Genomic DNA, 21847 nt, shown 5'->3' with positions numbered 1-21847 from the left:
GCAGCATATTGTTGCAGATTCTCAGCATAACTGCTGTGTGTGCCTCCGGGGGCGGGGGGGGCAAGGACACTTGGGCCTAGTACGCAGAGCTGCTGTGAGTGCCTCCAGGCGGGAGGGGGGGCCAAGGACACCTGGGCCTAGTGCGAGGGGGCTTCATCGACACTCGTGGTCTTCCATCCCCTCGAGTTACCTAGTGGCCGTGCCCCAGTGTCCCCAACACCTGCATGGAAGGGTTTGTTCCTCCCGACTACGACAGTGATGCTGTCAGACCCTAGAGCTAGAGCAGGGCTCTGAGACGTCTTGTCTCATTTCCCAGACACCGAGTGATGGGGAATCCCAATTGTTAGGGGGCTTATTCCTTCACCCACTCACTTCCCTGGTCCTTCTCGCATGAACAGAGAGCAACAATACCCGAAGTCCAAAGGTGCAAACAATTCGATGTTTATTGGGGTGAACTTCCAGCAAGCATGATTCCAGTTTCCTTCCTTAGTATCCTCCTTCCCAGCTCTGACATCACAGAGCCTTACACCTGTGTCCCTGTTCCCATTCCTGCCCTTAGCCAAACATTATTCCAATTTCCTTACTCCCATTCCCTGTTCCCATTTCCCCCTTTAGCAAAACATGGTTCCAATTTCCTTACCCCCATTCCCTGTTCCCATCTCCCCCACAAACACCCACCCACGCCCACCCAGTTCCTCATTGACTACAGATTATATAGTAAAACTTGAGTTCTGCTTAGCTATACCTTAACCAATCATTTTCCTGAAATTTAACTAACCAATCCTAACATATTGTAACATGATTATGTAACCAATTATATCCCACCACCTTAATTAGTTTACACCCAGCAAAATTAATTATACAGCAGACAGGAACAATCACAGAACCAGACAGAGATTATACAGACAAACAATAGCAAAGTGGGAACTATAATGACAAAACAATACAGAAGTGAGGATTTCACATCCCAGTATTGATAAGTGAGTTCTTGCCAGACAGGATGCTGTTTCCTTTTACATTTTCTAGGCACTTCCCTTTCTCTGGAGGTGATAGGCATTATCAGGACAGGATTGTATTCCTAACAGCCCAATAGCACCTTCTTTCAATGTGACTAGTTTGGAATGTGAGGATGTGACCGGTCGCTTCCCAGCTTATGGCTGCCTCTGCTGCTTAGCCAAAGGCCTTAGCCTAAGAACAGAGCCTCAAACTGTCACAGCAAGAGAAGGCCCTTACACCAGCAGACAGTGATTTTGATTCTTTCTTTTATACCTCTAGAACTAGCGAAGTGATAAGAATACCCCTAAATTCTTAAAGTACAGGCCTTTACAGACAGGCCTGAATATCTATATCCTAACACCAATATCGACAGCCCCAAGTGTTGAGACATCACGAGTCAGGCCTCCAAAATCCTGAGTTTGGCTTAAATGTCGTCAGTATTTTGGGGATAATATTGGAGCTTATTTTTATTTGCCCTCTGGTTTGAGCCTTTAGGGGACACATTTCTGGAGTTTTCCCTGCTGCTGGAAGGAGTAGATGTTAGTGCTGTAAAAAAAGAGAGCTGAGACTCTCCTCTAATCCCATGAGTCCAGGAACTGGGGATTTAATAAAACCACCCGCTATTATGAGACGCACAGTAAAGTCACAAGAACAGGCAGCTCTGCATTCACCCAGCCCTGGGGAGAAGCTGCTCACCTGTGAGCCTCCTTCATTGTTCGCTTTGTCTTATTTCCCAGGTGAGTTTATCTAAGGTCAGATTCCTCTTCACTCCACAGAGTGAGGGTCTGACATTGACTTGGGCTGGAGAGTTAGTGAGAGAATCAGCCCCTGCAACGTGCAGAGACTCCCGGGCTTCCTTACTCCTGGCAGCACAAACCCCTGCCTGTGTCCCTTGGTTGGAGCCCCTGGTTCCCTTGCACACTATCGATAGATGTGTAAAGAGCTGTTCTTCCTGCTCGGTCCCTGATATGGGGGGCTGTAGCCACATGGCCAGGCCCCCTGATTGTGCTTTGTCCCCAGTCCCTTGTGGTACTCTTTTCCCCCACCTCCCCTCGAATCCCAGCAATGAGAACTAATTCCCATCCTGTCCTGGACACCTGGGTTCCTGGTAGCCCTACCCCAGGACTAAGCGACAGGGCGGAGGGTTGCCAAGTGTCTGCCCCCCAGCGTGCCCCCTCTGTAGCTAGTTTAACCCTCTCCTGACTAGTCTCGCCCATTGGTCCCCTGCTGCTGAGCCCGTCCAGCCTGACCTGCTCACAGGGACACTGACCTCCCCAGTGCTGAGAGAGGGGCTCTGCTCGCCCGCCCCTAAGCCTGCGCTGGGGAGCTGCTGTTCCGTCCCCATTGCCCCCTCCCCAACCACTGTCCCGACTGCCCCCTCCTGCCCTCCTCCCCCCATTTACCCCCTCCTCGCAGTCCTGGGGCTGCCAGCTCGCCGGAGACTGTCCTGAGTCCTGCATCTTGGCCACCAACAGTGTTCCCCTCTCTAGCTGCGTCTGCCCCCAACACGCAAATGGGGGAATTCGGGATCTGGTCCCTCTGAGACCCCATCGGTGCCCACATCCTGCTCATCCCTGTGGAGTGCAGCATGGAGGAGAAGAGGGGTGGGTGAGTCTGCCTGACCCACCCCAGTGCTCTCGGGCGCCTGGCTTGGAATCTCTGCATGTCTGTGACCAGCCACCCCGCACTTCTCAAGCTTCTCAGTGGTTCTCTCGTTGTTACTCCATCCCTTTTCCCCTCCTTTGTTTTCTCGCTTTTTGGCTTTAGTTGATTGGTGTAAATAGTTAGTTGGACTCTCGTAGCGAAGTTTCCTCTGCTCCTGGAACTGGGCAAGGCTCAGTCTCCGGGCTTCAAACCTGGTGCCTTCTGCGGCAAGCCCATGCCTTAGAGCGACCGGCACTCTAGCTGTCTAAAGTGCGTGGATGAGACTCCTCTTGTGGATCGTGGTCAGCTCTGCCACCAGTTCAGTCCACATGTGAAACAGGACAGGGAGGCCAGGCTGAAGTCCCTCCTGAGGGAAGCCGCACTCAAACCTTCTTCAGAGCCAAGCCAGTCAAACTTGGCACCGTGTACCTCAGTGCTGGTACGAAGAGCTGCTGCAGAGAGAGTCTGTATGGGACTCTCGGCACCGTTCCCCATGCCCAGGGCCAGGAAAGAAGCATAAGCAGCAGCTGTCTGAGAGGTTCCCCTTCTCTAAGAAAGGACAATCATGGGGAGTGCAGGGGAGTACGACCTGCATCTGGCCACTCCTCTGCCCCTGCTCCGCAGGCGATACCGTTGACTCTGCCCTGTTCACAGGCTCTGTGGAGTCCAGGACCCGGCCAGCCGCCGGCACCAGAGGGGCAGTGAGGCACCAGCAGGGTTGCGGTACCGTCCATCCCGGAGGCATTTGGTGGCCAGGGACTGGCTGGTATCTTCGCTACAACAGTTGGTGCCAGCAGCGCAGGCAAGCAGAAGGGAGCATGTTGCCCCAAACTCCCATCTGGTACCAGGCCCCTTCCTGTCTGCTTATGTCGAAGCAGGCTTCCCCATCTCGGCCCCGATGCCTAGATCCTCAGCACCATCTCTTGGAGCCAACAGGTACCACACCCACCTCGTCCCCACAAGATGACTCATCATCCAAGTTGGAGTTTGAATCTTGCACCCAGCCGAGGGACTGGTACCAGTACCCCACCAGTCAGTCCTGTGCAATGGTGGATCGTGGGGTGGGGGTTCCTCCGAGTGCCTGGCTCAGTGGGCAATGGCCCATGCAGATACGATCGCCTTTTTGAAACCCCTGGGGTTTTCCTCCTCTGCCTGGCCCCCCTGTCTAGGCGCTCCTACTCAGTGGTGTCTGAGAGAAGGATTCCTCTGCCACACCAAACAGCAGCTGATCCCGACTACGATATTGAGCCAGGTACAGACGCTCAGAACCTGGAGCTACGGGATCCGGTTGGTGCAGAAGGAGAGGAGGAAGGTCCCATGCTGGTGCAGGCTGCCTCCTCCTCCCCCCCAGAAGAAGCAGGGATGGGTGTTTTGCCACCCCAGGACACTTCAGGTCTCACCAGGAGATATGGGAGAAGGTGGCCTCAAACTTAGGGCTGGAAGTGGGGGTTATTAAAAAGTCCTCCAACAGCCTGGTCAACATCTGGGCTGCAGTGGCCCTATTGAAGGTAGCTCTGCCTCTCAATGAGGCCATCATGGGTGCAGTTAAAACCCTGTGGTGGACCCCTTCCTCACTGCCCCCCCCGCACATCAAAGAAGGCAGATAGGAAGTACTATGTCTCCACCAAAGGGTAGGAGTATGTATATTCCCATCACCCTTCCGGATCCTTGGTGGCCTTGGCAGCCAATGAGAGGGAAAGGCCAGGGTTGTAAGGGACAAACCCCCAAGTCAAAAGACTCAAAAAAGCAAGACCATTTTGGTAGGAAAATGTATTCTCCCAGTCATCTATAGCTCCACAGCTCCAGCCAACAGGCACTGCTGGGCAGATATGACTTTGACCTCATGTTGAAATTTTAAGATTCGCTTCCTCAAGCGTCCAGGCAGGAGAGCGTTGCTCTGGTGGACGGGAAGGGAAGGCAGTGGCCAGGGCTTCCCCACAAGCCACCCTTGACACAGCGAATGCGGCGGCTCTAGTTATGGCGTCAGCAGTGCCCATGCAAAGGGGCTCCAGGCTTCACTCCTCTGGTCTACAGGCAAAGGTCCAGCAGTCTCTTCAAGACCTTCCATTTGAAGGGACTTTGCTCTTCTCAGAGCAAACAGATGCCAAACTGCACAGCCTGAAGGCCTCCAGAGCCACCATCAAGTCCTTGAATCTCAGTGCCCCGGTGCCTTCGAGGAAACATTTCAAGCCCGAACAGCCTGCCCGCTTTCCAGGCCCGCCTGTTCAAAAAGCAGAACAAAAGTTATAGGTGCAGACAGCCACCCCCATCTGCCTCGGCCTCGCTGCCTGGCCCTCACAGATACTCAGGGGGCTCCAAGCAGAGCTTTTGACGGGGCACCCAAGGGCATTACACCAGTTCCCATACCGGATCCTGCTTCTCTATTGGTTTTGGACCATCTCTCCTGCTTCAGCTCGGCAGGTCCCTTATCACCTCAGACCATTGGGTGCTGAGTACGGAGAGAAGGCTTTGGATTCTTTGACCATGGGGTGGTGTTCCAAGAAGGAGGAGTGCTAGGCAGAGAGGGGCTCCACGTAACAAAGAGGGAAGAGCATCTTCGTAAGTAGGCTGGCTAACCTTGTGAGGAGGGCTTTAAACTAGGTTCACTGGGGGAAGGAGACCAAAGCCTTGAGGTAAGTGAGGAAATGGGATACCAGGAGGAAGCACAAGCAGGAGAGCGCAAGAGGGGAGGACTCCTGTCTCATACTGAGAAAGCGGGACGATCAGCGAGTTATCTTAAGTGCCTATACACGAATGCAAGAAGCCTGGGAAACAAGTAGGGAGAACTGGAAGTCCTGGCACAGTCAAGGAATTATATTGTGATTGGAATAACAGAGACTTGGTGGGATAACTCACATGACTGGAGTACTGTCATGGATGGATAGAAACTGTTCAGGAAGGACAGGCAGGGCAGAAAAGGAAGGGGAATTGCACTGTAAGTAAGAGAGCAGTATGACTGCTCAGAGCTCCGGTATGAAACTGCAGAAAAACCTGAGTGTCTCTGGATTAAGTTTAGAAGTGTGAGCAACAAGGGTGATGTCGTGGTGGGAGTCTGCTATAGACCACCGGATCAGGGGGATGAGGTGGAAGAGGCTTTCTTCCGGCAAGTAACGGAAGTTACTAGATCACAGGCCCTGGTTTTATGGGAGACTTCAATCACCCTGATATCTGCTGGGAGAGCAATACAGCGGTGCATAGACAATCCAGGAAGTTTTTGGAAACTGTAGGGGACAATTACCTGGTGCAAGTGCTGGAGGAACCAACTAGGGACAGAGCTCTTCTTGACCTGCTGCTCACAAACCGGGAAGAATTAGTAGGGGAAGCAAAAGCGGATGGGAACCTGGGAGGCAGTGACCATCAGATGGTCGAGTTCAGGATCCTGACACAAGGAAGAAAGGAGAGCAGCAGAATACGGACCCTGGACTTCAGAAAAGCAGACTTTGGCTCCTTCAGGGAACTGATGGGCAGGATCCCCTGGGAGAATAACATGAGGAGGAAAGGAGTCCAGGAGAGCTGGCTGTATTTTAAAGAATCCTCATTGAGGTTGCAGGAACAAACCATCCCGATGTGTCAAAAGAATAGTAAATATGGCAGGCGACCAGCTTGGCTTAACAGTGAAATCCTTGCTGATCTTAAACACAAAAAAGAAGCTTACAAGAAGTGGAAGATTGGACAAATGACCAGGGAAGAGTCTAAAAAGATTGCTCAGGCATGCAGGAGTGGAATCAGGAAGGCCAAATAACACTGGGAGTTGCAGCTAGCAAGAGACGTTAAGAGTAACAAGAAGGGTTTCTACAGGTATGTTAGCAGCAAGAAGAAAGTCAAGGGAAGTGTGGGCCCCTTACTGAATGAGGGAGGCAACCTAGTGACAGAGGATGTGGAAAAAGCTAATGTACTCAATGCTTTTTTTGCCTCTGTCTTCACGAACAAGGTCCACTCCCAGACTGCTGCACTGGGCAGCACAGCATGGGGAGGAGGTGACCAGCCCTCTGTGGAGAAAAGTGGTTCAGGACTATTTAGAAAAGCTGGACGAGCACAAGTCCATGGGGCCGGATGCGCTGCATCCGAGAGTGCTAAAGGAGTTGGTGGATGTGATTGCAGAGCCATTGGCCATTATCTTTGAAAACTCATGGCGATCGGGGGAGGTCCCGGACGACTGGAAAAAGGCTAATGTAGTGCCCATCTTTAAAAAAGGGAAGGAGGAGGATCTGGAGAATTACAGGCCAGTCAGCCTCACCTTAGTCCCTGGAAAAATCATGGAGCAGGTCCTCAAGGAATCAATTCTGAAGCACTTAAAGGAGAGGAAAGTGATCAGGAACAGTCAGCATGGATTCACAAAGGGCAAGTCATGCCTGACCAACCTGATTGCCTTCTATGACGAGATAACTGGCTCTGTGGATATGGGGAAAGCAGTGGACGTGTTTTTCCTTGACTTTAGCAAAGCTTTTGATACGGTCTCCCACAGTATTCTTGCCGGCAAGTTAAAGAAGTATGGGCTGGATTAATGGACTATAAGGTGGATAGAAAGCTGGCTAGATTGTCGGGCTCAACGGGTCGTGATCAATGGCTCCATGTCTAGTTGGCAGCCGGTATCAAGCGGAGTGCCCCAAGGGTTGGTCCTGGGGCCAGTTTTGTTTAATATCTTCATTAATGATCTGGAGCAGTGGTCCCCAACGCGGTGCCAGTGGGTGCCATGGCACCCGCCAGGGCATTATTGTGCGCCTGCAGGACACCCCACCGAGGAACCGCCCGCTGAAATGCTGCCGAGAAGTGGCAGTGGCCAGAAAGGATGCCGCCGAAATTCTGCCGAGAAGCGGCGACACCTAGAGGCATTACCGTTTCTCGGCGGCATTTTGGCCGCGGGGTGTCTTGCGCCTTGCCACAGTCTTCTGGGAAGAGTAATGTGCTGTTCCCACAGAAAGGTTGGGGACCACTGATCTGGAGGATGGCGTGGATTGCACCCTCAGCAAGTTCGCAGATGACACTAAACTGGGAGGAGAGGTCGATACTCTGGAGGGTAGGGATAGGATACAGAGGGCCCTGGACAAATTGGAGGATTGGGCCAAAAGAAATCTGAGGAGGTTCAACAAGGACAAGTGCAGAGTCCTGCACTTAGGACGGAAGAATCCCATGCACCGCTACAGACTAGGGACCGAACAGTTAGGCAGCAGTTCTGCAGAAAAGGACCTAAGGGTTACAGTGGACGAGAAGCTGGATATGAGTCAGCAGTGTGCCCTTGTTGCCAAGAAGACCAACAGCATATTGGGCTGTATAAGTAGGGGCATTGTCAGCAGATCGAGGGACGTGATCGTTCCCCTCTATTCGACATTGATGAGGCCTCATCTGAAGTACTGTGTCCAGTTTTGGGCCCCGCACTACAAGAAGGATGTGGAGAAATTGGAAAGAGTCCAGCAGAGGGCAACAAAAATGATTAGGGGACTGGAGCATATGACTTATGAGGAGAGGCTGAGGGAACTGGGATTGTTTAGTCTGCGGAAGAGAAGAATGAGGGGGGATTTGATAGCTGCTTTCAACTACCTGAAAGGGAGTACTTGTGGCACCTTAGAGACTAACCAATTTATTTGAGCATAAGCTTTCGTGAGCTACAGCTCACTTCATCGGATGCATACTGTGGAAAGTATCGAAGATCTTTTTATGCACACAAAGCATGAAAAAATGGGTATTTACCACTACAAAAGGTTTTTTCTCCCCCCACCCCACTCTCCTGCTGGTAATAGCTTATCTAAAGTGATCACTCTCCTTACAACGTGTATGATAATCAAGTTGGGCCATTTCCAGCACAAATCCAGGTATTCTCCCCCCTCCCCCCCCGCACCCCTCCCCACACAAACCCACTCTCCTGTTGGTAGTAGCTTATCTAAAGTGATCACTCTTCTTACAATGTGCATGATAATCAAGGTGGGCAATTTCCAGCACAAATCCAGGGTTTAACAAGAACATCTGAGGGGCGGGGGGGGGGGGGTGGAGGAAAAAACAAGGGGAAATAGGTTACCTTGCATAATGACTGAGCCACTCCCAGTCTCTATTCAAGCCTAAGTTAATTGTATCCAATTTGCAAATGAATTCCAATTCAGCAGTCTTTCGCTGGAGTCTGGATTTGAAGTTTTTTTGTTGTAATATCGCAACTTTCATGTCTGTAATCGCGTGACCAGAGAGACTGAAGTGTTCTCCGACTGGTTTATGAATGTTATAATTCTTGACATCTGATTTGTGTCCATTTATTCTTTTACGTAGAGATTGTCCAGTTTGACCAATGTACATGGCAGAGGGGCATTGCTGGCACATGATGGCATATATTACATTGGTGGATGTGCAGGTGAACGAGCCTCTGATAGTGTGGCTGATGTTATTAGGCCCTGTGATGGTGTCCCCTGAATAGATATGTGGGCACAGTTGGCAACGGGCTTTGTTGCAAGGATAGGTTCCTGGGTTAGTGGTTCTGTTGTGTGGTATGTGGTTGCTGGTGAGTATTTGCTTCAGGTTGGGGGGCTGTCTGTAGGCAAGGACTGGCCTGTCTCCCAAGATTTGTGAGAGTGTTGGGTCATCCTTCAGGATAGGTTGTAGATCCTTAATAATGCGTTGGAGGGGTTTTAGTTGGGGGCTGAAGGTGACGGCTGGTGGCGTTCTGTTATTTTCTTTGTTAGGCCTGTCCTGTAGTAGGTGACTTCTGGGAACTCTTCTGGCTCTATCAATCTGTTTCTTCACTTCCGCAGGTGGGTATTGTAGTTGTAAGAATGCTTGATAGAGATCTTGTAGGTGTTTGTCTCTGTCTGAGGGGTTGGAGCAAATGCGGTTGTATCGCAGAGCTTGGCTGTAGACGATGGATCGTGTGGTGTGGTCAGGGTGAAAGCTGGAGGCATGTAGGTAGGAATAGCGGTCAGTAGGTTTCCGGTATAGGGTGGTGTTTATGTGGCCATCGTTTATTAGCACTGTAGTGTCCAGGAAGTGTATCTCTTGTGTGGACTGGACCAGGCTGAGGTTGATGGTGGGATGGAAATTGTTGCAATCATGGTGGAATTCCTCAAGGGCTTCTTTTCCATGGGTCCAGATGATGAAGATGTCATCAATATAGCGCAAATAGAGTAGTGGCGTTAGGGGACAAGAGCTGAGGAAGCGTTGTTCTGAGTCAGCCATAAAAATGTTGGCATACTGTGGAGCCATGCGGGTACCCATAGCTGTGCCGCTGATCTGAAGGTATACATTGTCCCCAAATGTAAAATAGTTATGGGTAAGGACAAAGTCACAAAGTTCAGCCACCAGGTTAGCCGTGACATTATCAGGGATACTGTTCCTGACGGCTTGTAGTCCATCTTTGTGTGGAATGTTGGTGTAGAGGGCTTCTACATCCATAGTGGCCAGGATGGTGTTATCAGGAAGATCACCGATGGATTGTAGTTTCCTCAGGAAGTCAGTGGTGTCTTGAAGGTAGCTGGGAGTGCTGGTAGCGTAGGGCCTGAGGAGGGAGTCTACATAGCCAGACAATCCTGCTGTCAGGGTGCCAATGCCTGAGATGATGGGGTGCCCAGGATTTCCAGGTTTATGGATCTTGGGTAGTAGATAGAATATCCCAGGTCGGGGTTCCAGGGGTGTGTCTGTGCGGATTTGATCTTGTGCTTTTTCAGGGAGTTTCTTGAGCAAATGCTGTAGTTTCTTTTGGTAACTCTCAGTGGGATCATAGGGTAATGGCTTGTAGAAAGTGGTGTTGGAGAGCTGCCGAGCAGCCTCTTGTTCATATTTCGACCTATTCATGATGACAACAGCACCTCCTTTGTCAGCCTTTTTGATTATGATGTCAGAGTTGTTTCTGAGGCTGTGGATGGCATTGTGTTCCGCACGGCTGAGGTTATGGGGCAAGTGATGCTGCTTTTCCACAATTTCAGCCCGTGCACGTCGGCGGAAGCACTCTATGTAGAAGTCCAGTCTGCTGTCTCGACCTTCAGGAGGAGTCCACCTAAAATCCTTCTTTTTGTAGTGTTGCTAGGGAGGTCTCTGTGGATTAGTATGTTGTTCAGAGGTGTGTTGGAAATATTCCTTGAGTCGGAGACGTCAAAAGTAGGATTCTAGGTCACCACAGAACTGTATCATGTTCGTGGGGGTGGAGGGGCAGAAGGAGAGGCCCCGAGATAGGACAGCTGCTTCTGCTGGGCTAAGAGTATAGTTGGATAGGTTAACAATATTGCTGGGTGGGTTGAGGGAACCGTTGCTGTGGCCCCTTGTGGCATGTAGTAATTTAGAAAATTTAGTGTCCTTTTTCTTTTGTAGAGAAGCAAAGTGTGTGTTGTAAATGGCTTGTCTAGTTTTAGTAAAGTCCAGCCATGAGGAAGTTTGTGTGGAAGGTTGGTTTTTTATGAGAGTATCCATTTTTGAGAGCTCATTCTTAATCTTTCCCTGTTTGCTGTAGAGGATGTTGATCAGGTGATTCCGCAGTTTCTTTGAGAGCGTGTGGCACAAGCTGTCAGCTTAGTCTGTGTGGTATGTGGATTGTAATGAATTTTTTACCTTCAGTCCTTTTGGTACGATGTCCATCTGTTTGCATTTGGAAAGGCAGATGATGTCTGTCTGTATCTGTACAAGTTTTTTCATGCAGTTGATAGATTTCCACTCCATACGGCTAAATGCAGTGCCTTGCGTAATGACAGGTTTCAGAGTCACAGCCGTGTTAGTCTGTATTCGCAAAAAGGAAAAGGAGTACTTGTGGCACCTTAGAGACTAACCAATTTATTTGAGCATAAGCTTTCGTGAGCTACAGCTCACTTCATCGGATGCATACTGTGGAAAGTGTAGAAGATCTTTTTATACACACAAAGCATGAAAAAATACCTCCCCCCACCCCACTCTCCTGCTGGTAATAGCTTATCTAAAGAGACCACTCTCCTTACAATGTGTATGATAATCAAGGTGGGCCATTTCCAGCACAAATCCAGGGTTTAACAAGAGCTGACAGGTCACTGGGGCGAGGCGGGTTGCTGGAGAATGGGGTGGTTGGACGATAGGGTGTCTGGAGGGTTCTTTGGGAGGTAGGTGGGGCCTTGGGCAGCCCCCGGTAATAGGGTGTGGTCTGGTGTTGTCCCTTCTGATCTCCGCTCCAACTGCGACCAGTTTTCTTCTTCTCTGCCACCTCCACCCATCTGGCTCCAATCTCTCCTGCCTCAATTACAGTTTTGGGCTTCCCATCTAGGATGGATCTTTCTATTTCCTCAGGAACACCCTCTAAGAATTGTTCCATTTGCATTAGGAAGGGAAAATTTACTGGAGATTCAACACTTGCTCCTGATATCCAGGCATCCCAATGTTTCACAAGGTGGTAGGCATGTCGGGTAAATGACACATCTGGTTTCCACCTTAGGGCTCGGAACCTCTGATGAGAATGCTCGGGTGTTATCCCCATTCTGACTCTCGCCTTGGATTTAAACAGTTCATACTTCTTCATGTGTTCTTTAGGCATTTCAGCCGCCACCTGAGCTAAGGGTCCACTGAGCTGCGGCCTCAGCTCTACCATGTATTGGTCGGTAGAGATGCTGTACCCAAGGCAGGCCCTTTCGAAGTTTTCTAAGAAGGCCTCCGTATCATCACCTGCCTTGTAGGTGGGGAACTTTCTGTGATGGGAAGTGGTACCTGGAGAAGGATTGCTAGGGTTTGTTAGTATATTCTTCTGAGCCTTTACCTTCTCCATCTCCAGTTCATGCTTCCTCTCTTTTTCCTTCTCCTCCTCCACATGCTTCCTTGCCTCCATTTCCCTCCTGTGGGCAGCCTCCTGTACTTCCTTCTCCAGGTGCATGAGTTCTATCTGTCTTTCATGTTCCTTTTGTTTTTCCTCAGCCTGAAATCTGGCTAATTCCAGCTTTTGTTGAGCCGTGGAGTCTGTCATCCTAACCTCTCTGTTTTTAACTAACTTTACACCCGAGATTTAGAAATAAACAAACAAAACTTGGCTGTAAAATTTTGCTGTGCTGGAATAGGATACCTATTCTCTAATAGTGATTGTCAGCCTACAGAAAAAGACAATTCCCTTTGTCTCTGCTCTGGCCCCAAATCAAAGCAAAAAACCTCCACTACTTGGAAACCTCCTTTCCAGCAGCCCCAAAGGAAAAAAAAAATTCCTTTTCATATCTGTGCTCCTTGTAAAAAAAATCAAAATCCTAAAAAAAAAAAACCCTACCACTTTTGTCTCCAGGCAAATTGGTATAGAACACCCCACTATTTACTTTTAGGGGAAAAAAACCTCAGGTTTGTGAAGACTGTGAATTTCCCTGCAGGAGGTTAACTACTCTGCCTCCAGGCAAAGAAAACCTGCAATTCACAAAGATAATACCCTTTTGTCTCTGCTCTGGCCCCAAAGCAGAGAAAAAACTAGCTGCTTTCAGTTGGACCTCCTTTCCAGCAGCCCCAAAGGAAAAAAATATTTCCTTTTTAAAATCTGTTTTTCTCGTTCAAAAAATCTCAAATTGATCTCAAAATGATTTCAGGTTAATCCCACCACTCTGCCACCATGTCAAGGTTCCTTCCCCTCTCTGAACTCTAGGGTACAGATGTGGGGACCTGCATGAAAACCTCCTAAGCTTACTTTTACCAGCTTAGGTTAAAACTTCCCCAAGGTACAAATTAATTTTACCCTTTGCCCTTGGATTTCCACTGCCACCACCAAACTTTATCTGGGTTCCTGAAAAAACAGAGTTTGGACACGTCTTTCCCCCAAAAATCCTCCCAACCCTTACACCCCACTTCCTGGGGAAGGTTTGGAAAAAAATCCTCACCAATTTGCATAGGTGACCACAGACTCAAACCCTTGGATCTTAGAAGAATGAAAAAGCATTCCGTTTCCTTACAAGAAGACTTTTAATAGACGTAAAAAGAAAAGAATCACCTCTGTAATATCAGGATGGTGAATACTTTACAGGGTAATTAGATTCAAAACATACAGAATCCCTCTAGGTAAAACCTTAAGTTACAAAAAAGACACACAGACAGGAATAGTCATTCTATTCAGCACAGCTATTTTCTCAGCCATATAAAGAAATCATAATCTAACACATACCTAGCTAGATTACTTACTAAGTTCTAAGACTCCATTCCTGTTCTGTCTCCGGCAAAAGCATCACACAGACAGACACAGACCCTTTGTTTTTCTTCCTCCTCCCAACTTTTGAAAGTCTCTTGTCTCCTCATTGGTCATTTTGGTCAGGTGCCAGCGAGGTTACCTTTAGCTTCTTAACCCTTTACAGGTGAGAGGATTTTTCCTCTGGCCAGGAGGGATTTTAAAGGGGTTTACCCTTCCCTTTATATTTATGACAAAGACATTTTTGGACTTTTAGTTTAGGATGAGCGCGACCCAGGAAGGAGTGGGCTAAAAGATGGTCACCTGGCTGAAGGGCTGAGTTCCCAGGCAAAAAACTGCCAGAGTGCCCTACCGACTCTTGGCCAGGGTGCTAGCCCAGCAAGAAAGCTGTGGCACCAGGCCTTGCCAGGAAGGGGAACCTATCGGTGAGTGAACTCTGTTACAAGCCTGCTTCCATTGTGGAAACAGCCGGTAATGGAGAGTGGTGGGGATGGCCTCTGGGAGAGCATGGCTGGAGTGGTCATACAGCAGGGACAGCAGGGTCCAGGGATGAGAGCAGGGAACAGGTTGTAGTGCAGCCCTGCCACTGAGTGGTAACGTGATCCTGGCCACGTCACTCTCCCACCTGGTGCCTCACTTTCTCTAGCTTTGAAATGGGGATCATCCTGACCTACCTTAAGAACGTGTTTGATCCTCTGCTCTTGTTTCTCCAACCCCTGCTCTCTTAGCCCCACACAGGCCTCTGCCCTGTTCCTCAAACTTCCATGCCCATGTTAGTGCCTGGTTCGCCCCCCAGCTGCAAGGTCTCCTGTACAGTCTCCTGCTAGCAAACTGAAGCCGCCTCTAGATCCAGAACAGGAATTGGTTGGTTCAGTTGCTTATTCTCTGGGGTTCAGACCCTCTGTTCTCCCCCTGGGGTGACAGAACCCTGATTGTCAGATCTGTCTTTCAGGCTCTGTCCCAGCCTCACAGATATATCCTGCAGCCAGCCCAACTCAGGGAGCAGTGCGGACAGGTTATCTCATCCTGTGAAACCAAGCAACATGGGTCCCATTGAGACTCAGATGGAAGATCCCATACATCTCCTGGAGGTAAGAACCGTTCACTCGTCCTGCCACTTGGGGCTCTTGCTACAAACAGGGGGCTCCTGCTACATATCCTTGTTGGGAGGTTTCCCTGTCCCTGGATCCCAGCCCTGGTGCAGAGACCTATTTCTCATCGTGATATCCTCATGTTATTCTCAGAGGATGTGTCCAGGATCCTGGAGACTGTTTCCTGCAGGAAGTTTGAGCGGGCAGAGATCACTCACTGTCATGACCCACGGGTCTGCAGGGTTCACGGAAGCAGCCACGCTCCAACTCTCCACCTGGAAGCCTGCTGAAAATTGCTTACCTAGGACCCACGACGTTCAGCCCCAATTTGAGGCTCCACTCCTGAGGTCCTATTGGAGGAGTCGGAGAGCAGCTAATTGGCCCCCTGGCCCTGCTTAAGACAGCAGCAGGAAGAGGAAGCTGTCTGAACACCAGGGCTGCTCCCTGTTCTGGACCATGTGCTGCCTCTTTCTGCTGCCGCTCCCCTGGCTTGATTTCCTGGCATCTGATTTGTGGTTGTGATTGCAAGTTTGTTTTTTGCTTCTGATCTTCCAGTATCCTGACCCAGCTGACTCATGACTCCTGTCCTGTGAGTGTGGACTCTGGCTCTGACCAGTAGGTCTGGCTGTCCTTGACCCAGCCATGACAGTCATCGACTCATAGACTTTAAGGTCACAAGGGATCATTATGATCATCTAGTCTGGCCTGCAGAATGCAGGCCACAGAATCTCACACACTCACTCCTGCAATAAACCTCTCACCTTTCTCTGAGGTATTGAAGTCCTCAAATCATGGTTTAAAGACTTCAAGGTGCTGAGAATCCTCCAGCAAGTGACCCATGCCCCATGCTGCAGAGGAAGGTGAAAAACCCCCAGGGCTTCTGCCAATCTGCCCTGGGGGAAAATTCCATCCCGACCCCAAATATGACGATCAGCTGAACTCTGAGCATGTGGGCAAGACTCACCAGCCAGATACCCAGAAAAGAATTCTCTGTAGTAACTCAGATCCCCTCCCATGCAACATCCCATCAAAGGCCACTGGGCCCCATCTACCACAAAGAATCAAAGATCAATTAATTGCCAAAATCATGCTGTCCCATCATACTATCTCCTCCATAAATTTATCAAGCTTAATCTTGAAGCTAGATAGGTTTTTTGCCCTCACTGCTTCCCTTGGAAGGCTGTTCCAGAACTTCACTCCTCTGATAATGGTTCGAAACCTTTGTCTAATTTCAAGTCTAAACTTCCTGCTGGCCAGTTTATATCCATTTCTTCTTGTGTCCACATTGGTACTGAGCTTAAATAATTCCTCTCCCTCTATGGTATTTATCCCTCTGATATATTTATAGAGAGCAATCCTATCTCCCCTCAGCCTTCTTTTGGTTAGGCTAAACAAGCCTAGCTCCTTGAGTCTCCTTTCATAAGACAGGTTTTCCATTCCTCGGATCATCCTAGTAGCCCTTCTCTGTACCTGTTCCAGTTTGAATTCATCCTTCTTAAACATGGGAGACCAGAACTGCACACACTATTCCAGGTGAAGAATGCCTTTTATAATGGTACTAACACCCCCTTATCTCTACTGGAAATACCTTGCCTGATGCATTCCAAGACCGCATTAGCTTTTTTCACGGCCATATCACATTGGTGGCTCATAGTCATCCTGCGGTCAACCAGTACTCCAAGGTCCTTCTCCTCCTCTCTTACTTCCAATTGATGTGTCCCCAGCTTATAACTAAAATTCTTCTTATTAATCCCTAAATGCATGACCTTACGCTTCTCACTATTAAATTTCATCCTATTGCTATTACTCCAGGTTGCAAGGTCATCCAGATCTTCCTGTATGATATCCTGGTCCTTCTCTGAATTGGCAATACGTCCCAGCTTTGTGTCATCCACAAACTTTATTAGTACACTCCCACTTTTTGTGCCAAGGTCAGTAATAAAAAGATTAAAAAGGATTGGTCCCAAAACCGATCCCTGAGGAACTCCACTGGTAACCTCCCTCCAGCCTGACAGTTTGCCTTTCACTATGACCCACTGTAGTCTCCCCTTTAACCACTTCCTTATCCACCTTCCAATTTTCATATTGATCCCCATCTTTTCCAATTTAACTAATAATTCCCCATGTGGCACCGTATCAAATGTCTTATTGAAATCTAGGTAAATTAGATCCATTGCGTTTCCTTTGTCTAAAAAATCTGTTTCTGTCTCAAAGAGGGCAATCAGGTTGGTTTGGCACGATCTACCTTTTGTAAAACCATGTTGTACTTTGTCCCGTTTACCATTGTCCTCAATGTCCTTAACTACTTTCTCCTTCAAATTTTTTCCAAGACCTTGCATACTACAGATATCAAACTAACAGGCCTGTAGTTACCCGGATCACTTTTCTTCCTTTCTTAAAAATAGGAACTATGTTAGCAATTCTCTAGTCATATGGTACAACCCCTGAGTTTACCGATTCATTAAAAATTCTTGCTAATGGGCTTGCAATTTCTTGTGCCAATTCTTTTAATATTCTTGGAGGAAGATTAGTTGGGCCCCAGATTTAGTCCCATGAAGCTGTTTGAGTTTTTGGCTTCTACCTCGGATACGGTAATATCTATCTCCATAGCCTCATTCCCATTTCTCATACTACCGTTATCCCTAAGCTCCTCATTAGCCTCATTAAAGACTGAGGCAAAGTATCTGTTTAGATATTGGGCCATGCCTAGATTATCCTTGACCTGCACTCCATCATCAGTGTTTAGTGGTCCCCCTTCTTCTTTCTTTGTTTTCTTCTTATTTATATGGCTATAAAACCTTTTACTATTGGTTTTAATTCCCTTTGCAAGGTCCAACTCTCCTTGACTTTTAGCCTTTCTCACTTTATCCTTACGTCTTCTGACCTCAATAAGGTAGCTTTCCTTGCTGATCCCTCCCATCTTCCACTCCCTGTATGCTTTCTGCTTTTTCTTCATCACCTCTCTGAGATGCTTGCTCATCCAGCTTGGTCTGCAACTCCTGCCTATGAATTTTTTCTCCTTTCTTGGGATGCAGGCTTCTGATAGTTTCTGCAGCTTTGATTTAAAGTAATCCCAGGCCTTCTCTGCCTTTCGATCCATAAATTCTTCAGTCCAATCCACTTCCCTAACTAATTTCCTTAATTTTTGAAAGTCAGCCCTTTTGAAATCAAAAACCCTAGTCACAGATCTATTTTTGTTTATCCTTCCATTCCGTTTGAACTGAATTAGCTCATGATCGCTCGAACCAAGGTTGTCCCCGACAACCATTTCTTCTGTGAGGTCCTCACTACTCACCAAAACCAAATCTAAAATGGCATCCCCTCTTGTTAGTTCAGCAACTACTTGATGAAGGAATCCATCAGCTATCACATCTAGGAAAATCTGAGCCCTATTATTATTATTAGCACTCGTCCTCCAGTCTATATCTGGGAAGTTAAGATTTCCCATTATCACACAGTTGCCATGAGTATTTACTTCATTAGAAACATTAAAGAGGTCTCTCTCCATATCCAAATTAGATCCCGGCAGTCTCTAGCACACCCCAAGCACTATCCCAGGGGAGGCTTTAGTAGTTTTCTTCCCCAAAGTGATTTTTGCCCAGACTCTGTCTTATCCATTCCATCGCGTCTTATTTCTTTACAATCGACCTCATCATTGATAGACAATGCTACTCCATCACCTTTGCCTTTATTTCGGTCTTTCCTAAACAGCACATACCCTTCAATACCCGTAGCCCAGTCATGACGACTATTCCACCGTATTTCTGTTATCACTACAATATCTGTAAAAAGAAAAAAGAAAAGGAGGACTTGTGGCACCTTAGAGACTAACCAGTTTATTTGAGCATGAGCTTTCGTGAGCTACAGCTCACTTCATCGGATGCATAGCTTATCTAAAGTGATCATCAAGTGATCATCAAGGAAGGCCATTTCCAGCACAAATCAAGGTTTTCTCACTCTTCCCCCCCCCCCCCACACACACACAGATTGTGTTGATCTAAAGTGATGATCACTTTAGATAAGCTGTTAGCAGCAGGACAGTAGGGTGGGAGGAAGTTTTGTTTCATGGTCTCTGTGTGTATATAATGTCTTCTGCGGTTTCCACGATATGCTATGCATCCGATGAAGTGAGCTGTAGCTCACGAAAGCTCATGCTCAAATAAACTGGTTAGTCTCTAAGGTGCCACAAGTACTCCTTTTCTTTTTTCTTTTTACGAATACAGACTAACACGGCTGTTACTCTGAAACCTACAATATCTGGTTTCACTTCCTGCACCAGTAGCTCTAGTTCCTCCATTTTGTTACCTAGGCTCCTCGCATTAGTGTACAAACATCTTCATTTTTGCTGTTTGCCCTCAATCACATTCTTTACCCGATTAGGCATTGACATTCTACCGCCAGTATGACCTATTAGACTGGTGTCCACACTGCCCTTCCTCCTTATGTCCATTCTCCTACTCACAGCTGTATCCTTCATTACTTTGTTTTCTTCCCTCTCAATATTAAAATCTGGTGTGGACATTACCTGGACATCTTCCAACCATCTCCCCCAAATTCCTCGTTTAAAGCTCTCTTAATCAGTTGTGCCAGCCTCCATCCGAGAAGTCTATTTCCTTCCCTACTCAGATGAAGTCCATCCGGAGAGAACAGTCCTCTGTCCATGAAGGCCTCCCAGTGGCCATACATCCCAAAGCCCTCCTTACAGCACCACTGCCTGAGCCATCTGTTGATAGTCATAATCTTGTCACGCCTTTGTTGCCCACCTCTAGGAACAGGCAGAAACCCACTGAAGATCACCTGAGCCTCAATTTCCTAAAGCTTCTTCCCAAGCCTGGCATAGTCTTCCTTGATACGTTCCAATGAGAATCTATCGGTATCATCTGTTCCCACATGAAGGAAGATCAGTGGATTCACAAACACACACACACCTCCTGGTGTTGGGAGGGGAAGAGGAGAAAGGACAAAAGATGCAAGAGAAGAAGAGAAAGGAGGGAGGAATGGAGGAAAAGGTGAAATAAAAAGGACTAACCCTCATGTCCCCAGTGATTCTAAGGAGAGAATTTAGGTGCGGAATAAAATTCTGCCCCCTTAAGCTTGTGTTTTCCACGCCTAGAATTCAACTGTCACCAGATGGATCCGACTGAAGAGGTTTCAGACCTGAGGAGGCTCTTACCTTCTCAACAGGGATGTCTGTTTTCTATCAATAAATCTATGAAAGGAAAGGAGAAAACTCTACAGAGGTTCCCCCTGGTGCTCACGTACGTGACCCCGATCCCCTCTCAGTCCTCATGGAGAGACCTCGAGAAGGAGACTCGCTGAAGTGAAGCCACAGGGGTCGCCGAGGTTTCCCTGGCCCATCCCCGTCCTGCCTGGCTGATGGCAGCATCTGTCTGTGAGGTCACCACCTCCCCACCACCTTTGACCAATCGGCTGAGCTCCTGCAAAAGGCCTGTGTGATGTCACTGCCACCCCCCTCCCTTGCCGTGCTCATGTCCTGTCGCTGGCCAGACACTCTGGAGGTTGGAGCTGCTCCCTGGGGATCGCCCCACTCAATGAGGGTTCATTCTAGGAACAGGGCAGGATTGACTTTCTGTGGGCCTGGCACCAAACAGATTTGTGGGCCCCCCTGGGGAATGAAGAGGCTGGGGCAAGAGGACAGCGGGCAGGGTGGATTTGATGTAAATCACTCGTCAGGAAGTCTCCATTTAATCATGGTTTTCTACATAAAAGTGCATTCTTGTTGGTTGTTAAAACCTTAATACACATTCTTCACAACTCAGAGTTTGATGTAGGTTTCACTTTTAGAAGGGAAACACTATACATTTTTAAACCGTGATTTATTTGGAAAACTTTTCAGATGAGTTTTACAGCTATGTCACAAAATGAATGAGTGTTTGGTTATTTCATTTACCAGAGGTAACTGAAGCAGAGATTTATGAAGTTATTGGGAGGTGAACTCTCTCCAATTCAACAGGTTAATCATTAATATTTGGAGGATTTTCTTGCCAGGCTGTATGAGGAAGAGAACATCCCCAGACAGATATTTAAATTGCTTTATTTAACTAAAACAACAACATGAAGTATTCTGGATATTTTTCTTCAACAGCAAACATAATAGTTTAACAAAAAGCATATGTCCCTCACTTCTCACGTTTATCTCCAGACTTCTTTTCCTTGTCCAGATCTATTCTGCCCCCAACAATCTTCTATTCATTGAACTTTTTGAAACCTTTTCACTTTTAAAGAGAGGTAAGGGGTTGACCCTGTGTCCACATATTTGCAGAGGGACAATAGAGTTGAGGTCTGTTATTTCTCACCTCTCTATATTATTTATTTATTTAAAACATTTTTGCTGTTAACAAGCACGTTACCTCGGGAGATATAAATCCACAGTCTGAGAACTGCAAAACTAAGCATCTCTGATGTACGTTAATTAAAACAATCTTTAGATATTTTTTCCTCAAAAATCCAATTTAAATTAAAAAAATCAGATTATTTGATTTTTTTTAAAAAGTCATTGATTTTCATCCACCCTCAAAGTTGGGCATAGGGGGCGGGGGGAAGGATTGGTCCCCAGCTGGAGTGAGGCAGGGGACAGGGGCAAGATGAGCACAGTGGGACATGGGGGGAGGATTAGTCCCTGTTGACTGGAGCAAGGCAGGGGCTGAGGGCAAAAGCACAATGGGGCAGGAGCTAGGATTGGTCCTTGAAGCAAGAAAGGGGCCGGGGGTAAACTGCAAGCACAGCAGGTCTGGGGAGGGGGTAAAAAGGTCCCCCCCACTCCTGCCCACATAGAGTGGGTACCTACCTTCTCCCTGGTTCTAGCCCATTCTCTTCATCTCACTCTGCACTGAGCTGAGGGTGGGGGGTGCACTGAGCACAGGGCTGGGTGTGAAGGAGAAGGCTGGGGGTTGGGGTGCAGGGTCTGAACAGGAGTTAGAATGAGGGAGGGGGCTCAGGGTTGGGGCAGGAGGTTGGGGGTGTGGAGCGCTTACCTGGGGGAGCTCCCATTCGGTGCCAGGGGTGCAGGTTGGTATGT

General features: G+C 48.1%; 1 long non-coding RNA gene across 1 annotated transcript; it reads left to right on the top strand.

The window, feature by feature from the left end:
- The first annotated feature begins 1383 nt into the window (after window positions 1-1383).
- LOC141980419 (uncharacterized) lies at window positions 1384-21194 on the top strand. The gene is made up of 3 exons (XR_012637550.1): window positions 1384-1733; window positions 14670-14808; window positions 19578-21194. It is a non-coding gene; the product is annotated as an uncharacterized LOC141980419 (long non-coding RNA).
- Window positions 21195-21847: the final 653 nt, after the last annotated feature.

Source organism: Natator depressus, unplaced genomic scaffold (genome assembly GCF_965152275.1).
Source record: "Natator depressus isolate rNatDep1 unplaced genomic scaffold, rNatDep2.hap1 scaffold_35, whole genome shotgun sequence".
NCBI lineage: Eukaryota > Metazoa > Chordata > Testudines > Cheloniidae > Natator > Natator depressus.
The sequence above is the reverse complement of the archived record's forward strand: the minus strand, read 5'-3'. Positions and strand labels throughout refer to the sequence as shown.